The 12,576-nt window shown below is 36.1% G+C and overlaps 1 pseudogene; it reads right to left on the bottom strand.

Annotated features, from left to right (window-relative positions):
* Positions 1-7,582: 7,582 nt before the first annotated feature.
* On the bottom strand, positions 7,583-9,009 carry LOC111536230 (annotated as a pseudogene).
* Positions 9,010-12,576: the final 3,567 nt, after the last annotated feature.

Raw genomic sequence — 12,576 nt, 5'->3', positions numbered from 1 at the left:
AAAGAAAAAAAGACGCTCTCTTCTCTGGAATCTGAGCAAGCTTGTGAAGCCAGAGGAAGTGACACTGTGTACCTTCTGAGGCTGGACTGTAAACGAAGTCCAAGCATCTTCTTGGAGGTGCCTCATACATTCCATCTGAGAGCTGTCACTGAGCCAGCATCCATCCGCAAGCACAGGAGTCATGAAACCTTCACTTCATTCTATTCCCCAGCCACAGAGTGACCTCCCTACCTTTGTAAATTCCAAACATCATGGGCAAAGACAGCCATAGGCAATGAACCCTTTCAGTGTCCCTAAAGCCCAGAATCGTTAGCGTAATAAAACGATTGCTGTGCTACAAGACTAAGTTAGGGGTCGGTAGAGTTTGGATATTGGACCCTCCATAACTCATATTGAAATCTGATCCGCATGTTGCAGGTGGGGCCTGGTGGGAGGTGTTTGGGTCATTCCCCAATGGTGGATTCCTCATGAATGGCTTGGTGCCCCTGGGAAGGAGTGAGTTCCTACTGTATAGTTCATCTGAGCATGGCACCTCTCTTCCTCTGTCTTTTCCTCCCTGGCATGTGACTCTCCATTTCCCCTTTCACATTGGCCATTACTGGAAGCTTCCGGAGGTGTTTACTAGAAGAAAAGGCTTCTTATACTGCCTGAAAAATCGTGAGTCAGGTAAACACCAGGCTTTATAAATTGATAAATTACCCATGCTCAGGTATTTCTTTATAGCAATGCAAAGCAGACTGAGACAGAGGTGATCTGTACACAAAAATAGAACAGGAAAACACACACACACAGGTCACAAACACAGCTTTCAAATGAAAGCTAAGAAGATTAAATAAGGTTCCAAATATATGAGCAATTATTTGCAAGACTATTATTTTTATAGTATTAGTACATTCCTAAAATAATCCTTTTCTTAATTCTTGATGTGTGTATCTATATTATCTATAAATATAGATAATATTAATATCATATATCGATATTATATAATATAGATACTATTAATTTAATATATCAATATTATATTAATATAATAAATTAATATTAATAATAAAAATATATTTATTTTTATATTTCTCTATTATATTTATATTATCTATTTACAGATATAAATAATAACAGTAATTTTTAATTAACCAGGCATGGTAGTTTACCCTTATATTCCCAGTTACTTGGACGTAATTATATTATCTATAATATAAATATTATAGATACATAATATTATAATATTATATAATATAGAATTGCATATTATATATTACATATCAACTATATATTATATAGATATATAATAATATATAATATAGATATATGATATATAATATAAAATTATATAGATAGTATAATATAGATATATAGTATAAATATAATAAATATATTATAGATAATATAATATAAATATAATAAATATTATATTACAGATAATATACATATATTATACATATTTATACTATATATAAATATTATAGAGAATATACATTCTCTATAATAGAGAATATAAATATGATATTCATATTATCTATATTTATATAATATATAAAATAATATTTATATATGTTACAAATATAATTTTAAGTTATATATTATGAATATAAATATATTCATATTATAGATAATATAAATGCTATATAGGACTGTCTAGGACTGCTTGAAAATAAACAGTCCTTGATAGCATTTACATCTAAGGTACCAAATGGACAAATGCAGTGTTTTAAAAGGAGTAGAAGCTGGGCGCGGTGGCTCACGCTTGTAATCCCAGCACTTTGGGAGGCTGAGGCAGGCAGTTCACTTGAGGCCAGGAGTTCGACACCAGCCTGGCCAACATGACAAAACCCCATATCTACTAAAAATACAAAAATTAGCCAGGCATGTGGCACATGCCTGTAATCCCAGCTACTCTGGAGACCAAAGCACAAGAATCAGTTGAACCCGGGAGGCAGTGGCTTCAGTGAGCAGAGATCGTGCCACATGCCACTGCACTCCAGCCTGGACAACAGAGTGATACTCTGTCTCAAAATAAATAAATAAATAAAATTAAAAATAAAAGGAGTAGGAGTTTTGTACGTGTGTGTGTGTGTGTGTACATATAAATGGTTTCAATTTATGCCATTCAAGTTTTGAAGAGGGTAAGAAAAATAGCATTTCTCACAGCTTTAAAGCTTTTCCTGGGGTGACATGATTATACAAGTATGATGCTGAGCCGCCGATTTTATAACAAGTTTTGCACCTTCACAAATGACATATTCTGGCAAGGAACTTTTCAAGCATAAGAAACCTTTTTTACTGACAAGTATGAGGGGAATTAAATTGGAAAGTGGGTACTATCTATCTTGTGTCAGCATTCAACAAAGCACAATGGGACTGTCACTGCCTTGCGCTCATATTTCCACAAAGCTTTCCCATTGCTTCTGGGAATCAAGCTGAGCGCCTGGTGAAATAGCCACATTTAATTAGAAAATAAAAGTAAATACGTATCATTGTCAAATTTCACTTGGACTCAATCATTCAATTAAAATAAAACCAAATACTAGGCCAGGCGTGGCGGCTCATGCCTGTAATCCCAGCACTTTGGGAGGCCAAGGCGGGTGGATCATTTGAGGTTAGGAGTTTGAGACCAGCCTGGCCAACATGGTGAAACCCCGTCTCTACTAAAAACATAAAAATTAGCTGGGCGTAGTGGCGGGAGTCTGTAATCCCAGCTACTCAGGAGGCTGAGGCAGGAGAATTGCTTGAACCTGGGAGGTGGACGTTGCAGTGAGCCGAGATTGTGCCACTACACTCCAGCCTGGGTGACAGAGCGAGACTCTGTCTCAAACAAACAAACCCAAATACTAAATTAAGGTGGGTGATGGGAACTCCAGTCCCTTGGTCTTAAAACAAACAAACAAAGCAAAACAAGCCTAATTCCCCTGAATGGGGAAAATCTGAAAGATCAATAAACATAGGCCATTAAATTCCATTCCGCCAGAAATCAAAGCCATGAAAAATTAAAACAAAGAAATGGAATTTCACAGCCGTTAGCTTAGCAAAAATTCAAATGTCTGCTGTATTCATTGTTGGGAAATTGTAGTAAAAGGGAATTTGTATCCAATTTTGGAAAAGCCATTTGGTATTGTCTAATGAAATGGAAAGCCTCCAATCACATATGTTACTCAACAATACCTTTGAGAAGGCGGGACATGTTTAATTACTAGGGTTTTGGGGGCAGACAGGCTGGGTTTGATCTCAGCTTTTTTCCCTGCTAGCTGTGTGATTTGAGCAATTTAATAGCTAAGCTTTACATTTTCATTTTATGAATTAGGGCAATTAGAGTTTCGTTGAAGGCAAATAAGTTTAATATTTGTAAAGAGCACTAAAAAAAAAAAAACCCAAAGAATTGCTGACATATGTACACAAAGAAGCACTGATAACTTTGTTTCTTGCCATATTATTTGTAAAAAGGAAAAGTGGAAATGATCAAGCAAAAAGGGAGTAATTAAATATTAATAACTCCTAGTGTATGCATACCAGCTATATTACAGTTACACAAATTGGCTCAATCTCTGCATAACTAAAAGGACAATAAAATAATTTACAAAAAGATTATGCAATAATGTACTTCTAATATAAATTTTAAAAATATTCACTAGGTGTTGTTTAGTGGTAGATGTATTTTTAGTGACAATATAAAAATGTACTTTGGAAGACGTCGTGAGAATATAATTAATTGATACACAACTTGGGCATTTGTCCTCAATGGCTTTCTCTCTCAAGTTTTTGCGAATAAGTTTCATTTGCAATGGAGTGCCCTAGAAGGAAAATAGAATAGAGTGAATTATAAATAGAGTGTGCTCGATGGTCTTAATTTGGAAGAAAATACTTAAAAGATGTGCACTGTTAAAGTGGTTAATGTGTGTGTATACGTGTGTGTATATATGTAAAACACATGTCATATGCATTTACATACGTTTGCAGATACATTTTATATCAATATATGCATGTGCAGTGTTACAGTAAATTAGCTTGTATATATGTGTGTATATATAAATAAAACAAATGTTATATACATTTATATATAATTATATATACATTTTATATCAGTATGCACATGTGCACTGTTACAGTAATTAGTATGTGTGTATATATGTGTGTATATATAAATAAAAAATATCATATACATTTATATACACTTTTTAACTCAATATTATACATTTTAATAAACATTTAACATATACAGTTGACCCTTGAACAAAATAGAGATCAGAGATGCCTCCCTAACCTAGAATTTTTAAAAGATGAAATTTACATTAGTTCTTTTCATTAAATAAAATGATTATTGGTAAAGTTGAGGTTTGTTTGATGACAATCACCTCCCTATAGCTGCCAAGGTGGTGGTGGTTTGTTGCATTCAACAAACTTCACTTGGTAAACTTCAATTTTACCAATAATCATTTTACATAATAAAAAGCACTAATGCAAATGAATATATACATTGTTATGTAAGTGTATATAACATTTATTTTATATACACACACAGACACACGTACACACACACACATAAACACACACATACTAATTACTGTAACAGTGCACATCTTTTAAATAGTTTCTAAATTAAGAACATCAAGCAAACTACATTTAAAATTCATTGCATTCTGTTTGGCTTCTAGGGCACTCCACTGCAAATTGGAATTTGTTCACAGAAATTGAGTAAACATCCTATGACAGAGAAAGTCCTTGGGGACAAATACCCATGTTGTGTATCAATTAATGACACAAAAATAATCTAGTGTATCCCCTTTTTACACAGCAGCTCTATAAAATGTGTCTGTGTACCTGGTGATTTAGAAACTGTCTAAACAGAACTACCTGGATGCCCATATTATAATCATTCAGTTAGAATATTGGGTCTATTTTTTTGTGGCTTAAAATGTTGAAACATAGAGAAGAAATGTAAATAACAAAAAAATTTAAGAGTGTAACAAGATTAATTTTACCAAACACAATTAGTTACATATATATAAAGATATAATTTAAATATAAATGTGTATGTATGCATGTGTATATGCATATACAGTTGACTCTTGAACAACATGGGTTTGAACCGTGTGAGTCACTTATATGTGGATTTTTTTTTCCACCTCTGCCACCGTTGAGAAAGCAAGACCAACCGCTCGCCTTCCTCTTCTTCAGCCCACTCAACGTGAAGATGATGGGGATGAAGGCTTTTAGGATGATCCACTTCCACACTGTGAATAATAAGTATATTTTCTCTTCCTTAGGATTTTCTTAATGACATTTTCTTTTCTATAGCTTACTTTATTGTAAGAATACCATGTATGATACATATAATGTATAAAATGTGTGTTAATTGACTGTTTATGTTACCGGTAAGGCTTCTAGTCAATTGTAGGGTATTAATAGTTAAGTTTTGGGGGAGTCAAAGTTATACATGGACTTTCAACTACATATGGGAGTGGGACGGCGAGTTGTTCCTTACCTCTGTGTTGTTCAAGGGTCAACTGTATATGTTAAATGTTTATGTAAATGTATGTATTGATATAAAACTGTGTATTCACAAACATATAAAATATGCATAGATCCAAGTTATAGATATGTACCATATATATATACACACACACACACACACACACATCAATACAAATTTATGTACAAATGCTCCTTAACTTATGATGGGGTTATATCCCAATAAATCCATAGCAATTTGAAAATATCGTAATTTGAAAATGAATTGAATACAACTAACCTACCAAACATCATAGCTTAGCCCAACCTCCCTTAAACATGCTCAGAGCACTTACATAGCCTATCGTGGAGCAAACTCCTCTGGCAGCACAGAACACTGTAGAGTGTTGGCTGTGAATGTTTGTGATTGCAGGGCTGAGTGGGAGCTGGCTCCCTGCTGCTGTCCAGCCTGGTAAGAGAAGAAAACCGCACTTTCTACTGCATGCATATTGTTCTCACACCACCGTGAAGTCCAGAAATTGTAAATGGGACCATCCTAAGTCAAAGACCATCTGTATATTAATTTATATGTATACAAGTTTTTATGTAAATATATAAATGTATGTGTAGGTATATATAAGTGTATATATAAATATGTATGTGTACATGCATACAAGTTTATATATAAATAAATGTAATTATATATGATTGATAGGGCTTGGCTCTGTGTCCCCACCCAAATCTCTTCTGGAATTGTAATCCCCGTGTGTCCAGGGAGGGGCCTGATGAGAGATGATTGGATCCTAGGGGTGGATTTCCCCATTGCTGTTCTTGTGATAGTGAGTGAGTTCTCATGAGATCTGATGGTTTAAAAGTGTGGCACTTCCTTGATCTCTCTCCCTCCCGCTGCCATGAGAAGACGTGCCTTGCTTCCGCTTCGCCTTCCGCCATGATTGTAAGTTTCTTGAGGCCTCCCCAGCCATGTGGAACTTTGAGTCATTAAACCTCTTTCCTTTATAAAGTACCCAGTCTCAGGTATTTCTTTATAGCAGTGTGAAAATGGACTAATGCAATGATATATAAGTATATTGTATATATTATTATGTACATATATAAAATAATTTTACTAAACAAAACCAGGGACATGTATAAAGATGTAATATATTTTATTTTATTTATTTGAGACAGGATCTTGCTCTGTGGTATAGGCTGTAGTGCAGTGGCGTAATCCGGACTCGCTGCAGCCTAGACTTCTGGGGCTTAAGCAATTCTCCCCCTCAGTCTCTGTCTCAAGGACCTGGGACCACAAGCTTCCATGCCTGGATAATTTTTGTATTTTGGTAGCGATGGGCTGGTCTCAAACTTCTGAGTTCCAGCAATCTGTCCGCCTCGGCCTCCCAAAGTGCTGAGATTTACAGGCATGAGCTGTTATGCCCAGCCTAAAGATGTAATTTAAATATGGAGGTGGATATTCATTTATATATTAAATAAAAGTATATGTAAGTATATGTAAATACACATAATATACTTAAACTTTATATATACTAATTTATATATAAACATATATAAATTTATATATGTACATAACTTTAGCATATATATGTGTGTGTTTTTACATTTTTTTCAATATTTCCCCACTTTACGGTTGACCACCATGATATTTATGTATCTAAACATTTTTTGTAAGTTTTCATTGATGTTTAGATTCTGAATTATTTTTCCATAATTAAGTTAATTTAGGCACATTGGTTTGTATTTTATAGAGAACACTTTAGGACACAGATAGGAATAAGTATAATTTGCAAATATTACAAAGATGATTTCCTAATCTCAGCTGTCCTCTTTGCCAATTGCAAACACTCATTTAGTCTTTAGTGACAAGAGAGAACAAAAACAACTACCTACACATCTCTGTGTGAGATTCTGGTGGCTTAGAAATCCCTGAAAGAGCAGTAAATTGTGATTATTGAAAAGCTCAGAACACTGGCAAGGCTTAAGTGCAAAGCATGTAACAGAAGGCCACAAGAATTGTTTTCCTAAGAGGAACTAGGAACTATAAATGTCATTTAGGAATGCATTGAAATGCCATTGCCTCGTGTGAGTGTTGCACAGAAACTTCTGGTCATTTCTTCCGGATCCATTATTTTGGATAAGCTTCCACTGTCATAGAATGGCCCTGCCCTCCAGCTGCACAGGCAGCCGCTAAGGCATACTGGGCTGCTTCCTTCCGTAACCTGTTGGCAGCTGCCATGACCAACCTGCAGCCAGTGGCTCCAAATGGGTGTCTCAGGGACAGGGATCCACCCCAGTTATTAAACTTCTCCAAAGGAAGCAACCTAACCTTGGTTTTTCTACCCATGTAATTTTGTGCAAACCAATCAGAATCCATGACTTCAAAATTTGCTAAACTCTTACCTGAGAAAGCTTTGTGAAATTCAAAAGCATCAATATCATTCATGGTTAATTCTGCCTTTTCTAGAACTTTTGGAGTCGCATATTTTGGTCCGAGTAGTAGTTGGTCTTTTGGATCATGAGACACGTACATAAAATTCCTCAAATACACCTTCGGCTTATAACCCATGGCCAGAGCCTTTTCCTCTGCCATAATCAACATTGCAGATGCGCCATCAGTCAACAAAGAAGAATTTGCAGCTGTCACTGTGCTGCAGGGCTTGATAAATGCAGTTTTGAGTTTGGCCATCTGCTCCAGTGAGGAAGGATGGATGCCATTATCTTTGGTAACCATATTTTTTCCTGGTACTTTGAAGATTACGACATCAGAAAGGAGTCCTTCATCCTATGCCTTCTTGGCCAGACTGTGAGAGCTCAGTGCATATTCATCCTGTTCCCATCGAGAAACAGCAAAGGCAGCCACCAGTCGGTCTGCAGAGTGGCCTGTGGTCTCACTGATGGAGAACTCAGCAACTGCAGGGAGCTCAGGTGTTAGGAAATTCAATTGGAATTTAGAGATTAAAGACAGTCACTGGCCCACAGATTTGGCCTTATTGAGATCAAGCATCAGTTTTCTCATTTTCCTTGAGTGACGAATAGGGACATGGGACATCAACTTGACACCACCTGTCATGAACACATCACAGTGGCCAGAAGCAATCAAACCAACACCTGTGGTCATGGCTTGATTGGCAGAGATACAAGCCATGGTGACAGTGTGAGCAGGAGTCTTGTCAGAGAAGGCAGCTCCAAGGGCAGCCTCTCTAGCCACATTGCTTGTTTTCACTTCCTGAATAACTGTACCAAAGATGATATAATCAACTACTTCCTTAGGGACACTGGGCTGATACAACAAACCCGTAAGTGTTGCTCTAGCCAAATCATGTGGCATCAGGTCTTTATATGAAGTGCCTGACAGCAAAAATGGAGTACGAACGCCATCCACCACCACAACATTCCTCATATTGGGTTTGGCTAATGTCTTCTTCATTTTGGTCTGGATCTCGGGGCAGCTTGCAGCTAGGAGGAACAGCTCAGAGGTCTTATGGAAAATCTGAGGGCCCATTTTGATGCAGTGAGAAGATTTTTAAAAGTGTAAGTCAAGATGGTAGTCATTCTGGAATCTTAGCTGATGTCCGCGCAGACTCCTACTCTGAGCAAGGCTCAGACCCCGTGATTCTAAATTTTAAGTTTACATTTCAAAATTGGCCTAGTCATTTTGTTAGCAGTGCTTATGTGTATTTCTGTTTTATTGAACTTATTAAGGTTAAAACATCTTTGCACTGAAAAAAATAATGCCTAAAACTTCAAAAAAAGAAGCATATGGACAGCTTCTCCTACGCATCCACAGTATATTAAAAGTTGATTTATGGGCACTTTGGAAACTTCAGTGTCTGATTGAAACTTTCCAGCAAGGGTTGGAGTTGTTGCTCTGCTGCAGATTTTTTCTGTATTTCTGTAACAGTCCTTCATTAATCCCCTTCTCTCATGATCATCTCAGCTTATTGTTCAGGAAGTTGTCCTGACCAGCCTCTCTTGCACAAAATGGATACTGCTTAGCTAAAACCCCTGGGGCAACACCAACGATATTATAAAGAAATTCTGGCTAAACTAGAGACTTTCTCTGGGCACCACAAATCTTTAGGAAAGAAGTAACTGGCAGGTACTGTCAGAGAAATGATGGGTAATCCTGTTGGGAAATCAAAACATCATTTCTTCATTGACCCTTTCATCAGGTCTGAATTCCTAAAGAAAAAAAAAAAAGATAGTCGATGCTTTCACTGGTTAGTTTTACACACCCATATGTTTTACTCTTTCCCTCAGCAAAAGCAAAACTACACTAGGTATAGAGATTTACTATCCTGAGTCTCAATCTCTGCATCCAGTATTCCTATCACACTGCAGTATTTCTATAAAACTAAAATGACAGAAGCACAAAGTGTCTACATTCTAAAGTTGGAGGGCATGAAACATTCATGCCACTGGCCATAGCTATGAGTGACTTTCTCAAGTCTTTTTTTAAGAGAAACAATTCTCAGAAAGTTATAACCCCACAGCTACTAGAAACAGAAATTCTGTGTCACTAGACCGCTGGTATTTTTCCTATACTTTGCCCAAAGAGCAGCATGAAGACAGAATAAATGATCCATATTGGAACTACCTGAGTCAATCCCTTCATCTGTAACTCCCAAACACTGAAAATACTGCCATCAATATGATACCTACAATTACTGTCCAGCATCATGCAAATGCCTGGTTAGCCTGAAATTCAGAAATGTTTTAAAAAAAATCGTAAGTGGACTTCTTACCTTAGCACATCCATGGACTAACTATGGTCCAAGGACCAACTCTGGCTCACTACTTGTTTTTATAAATAAAGTTTTATTGGAAAACAGCCATACCCACTCATTTATGTGTTGTGTGTGCCTGCTTTTTTGCTACAATGGCAGAGTTGAGTTACTGCAACAGAGTTTATATAACTCGTAGAGCTGAAAATATTTACTATTTGACTCTTTGCAGAAAAAGTTGGCCAATTTCATAGCACTGTTAACAGTAGGAAAATATAAAGCTGTTTTTCCCCTTTTCTTCTACTCTTTCTCAACTTGTCATGTCTTTAAAAAATAAATTTCTTTTTGATGTCATTCTAAGTAAGGAAAAGTTAAAATATTTAGTCACTGGCAAGGTTTTCCATTTTTTATAATGTGCAATGCCAATTTTGAACTCCAGTATCTGAGCAGTTAACATGTATTCAGAATCACTGAAATTGCACAAGCTGTTATTTTGTAGCACATGCATAAGTATCTACTGCATTCTTACCAGAACAGGGGAAGTGTGCTACACAAAATGAACTCAGCTGATTTCATTTCACTTTTTGATATGGACATACTCTAGCAACACTGTACCTTCAGTTCACTGATGTGTAAGGAAGGCATGCAATGAGCAGGAGCCTTGGATTGTCCTCTCATCCCATCCCTTCTATGCATCATTTTCAGCATAAGTGGTTGCCTCACACGTCAAGAAGAATAGGAGATAGGATAGAGTTCTTGTTTGTTCTTGGATGTTTTTTAGAATGTCATTGCCACTTTTCTATATTTGAAGCAAGTTCTAACTTGGACACAAAGAGTGGCCTCTCTGGGCTGCAAGAGCACTCACTTTGGCATAGAAGTAACAGCCTCCTTTTGTGCACACTGTGAATCTCACCAAATTCCGCCTATTGCCAGTCCAGCAAAATTCTGTGCTCAAGGGGCTTCATGAGCATTGTACACTATTGGGTAGCAAACAACAGTGGCAGAGTGCATACGATGCATATCTCCTCTGACCACGCGTATGCATGCCTCTTCGTCCATTGCACTCCAGGTACAAAACAAAAATGCAAAGATTAAATCTTTCAGAATTTTAAGATAGTAGTAGCAGACCTCTAAACCTAGCATGGGGCACTTCTGACCCCAGGACCCTGTGCAATTGATTGGGGCCATACACCTGTGAAGGAGGCCCCGAGTTAGGGAATGGAAAAATAAATGAATGCTACTCGATTTCTGTTTTCAACCAATACTTTCCTTACTCATGAAAGGAGACAACTATACTGATTTCATGCTAAGTTTTCTAGCACTACTCTACTGTTAGATAATATATTCTTAAGTTTTGCTTGATTTTGAATGTTATGTAAAAGAATCATACTGTTTGTAGTGTCTTCCTTGAGTTCTTTCCTTGAACATGATATTTTTCAGAGATTCACCCAGGTTAATTCATATTCATGAAGTCTAGGGATCTTCACTGCTGTATAGTGTTTCTGTGTAATTGATTTAACACAAATGATTATCCATTCTCTTTTTGATAAGCATGTGTGTGTTCTGAGTGTTTTTTCAGGATTCTAAGTTCCTTTGAATTTCAGTTTTCTGAGAGTTCTGTGCAGGAAAATTTGTAATGTTTTATTGAGTTTTTGGCATCTATTGATAAGTAAATCTATTGAGATGATTGTTTGTATATTAAGAGGGGCAAATTATATTTGAAAAATATTCAAGCACTAAGAAAACTATTATACATCCCTGAAATGAACTTCAATTGGTCGTGATGCATATTATATTTTCTAGCTCCTTCAAAAGAAGGTGTTAGAAACATGCCTATAGGCGTTTTATGGTCTAAGGAGTTCCTGAGTGTATATGACATATGCATTCAAGTAGGATTCTTCATTTATGGTTCATTTTTAGAATAGACATTGTAACGTGACAGTAAACTATTCTGAAAGCCTGGTGAGAATTTACAATCCAAGCAGATATGAGAGAAGGTTCACATCAATCCACGCCTCAACGTCGCTTTCAGCCAACGATATGGGTAAGAAATGATGCCTCATTGTTAATGAAATTTATGTTTACATTTTATGAATGAACTTTAAATATTTCATATTTTTATAAGATCTAAATGAATACTTTTCTCTAAACCACCTGTTTAAAATATTCCCAATATTTATACTGTAGTATATGTATGTGTGTTTGTGTGTATGTTATTGATATATTTGCTGGTAAAATATATTGAAAATATATTCTCCAAACTGAATATCTCACCTATCAGTCTACTTTAACATTGGATGGACAGGATTTTTAACTGTAATGTAGTTGAATAAATCAAATTTTACATTTTTGGTTATAGTTTTTCATATATATATATATACACACATACATATAT

This window comes from Piliocolobus tephrosceles, chromosome Y (genome assembly GCF_002776525.5).
Source record: "Piliocolobus tephrosceles isolate RC106 chromosome Y, ASM277652v3, whole genome shotgun sequence".
Taxonomy (NCBI): Eukaryota; Metazoa; Chordata; class Mammalia; order Primates; family Cercopithecidae; genus Piliocolobus; species Piliocolobus tephrosceles.
The sequence above is the reverse complement of the archived record's forward strand: the minus strand, read 5'-3'. Positions and strand labels throughout refer to the sequence as shown.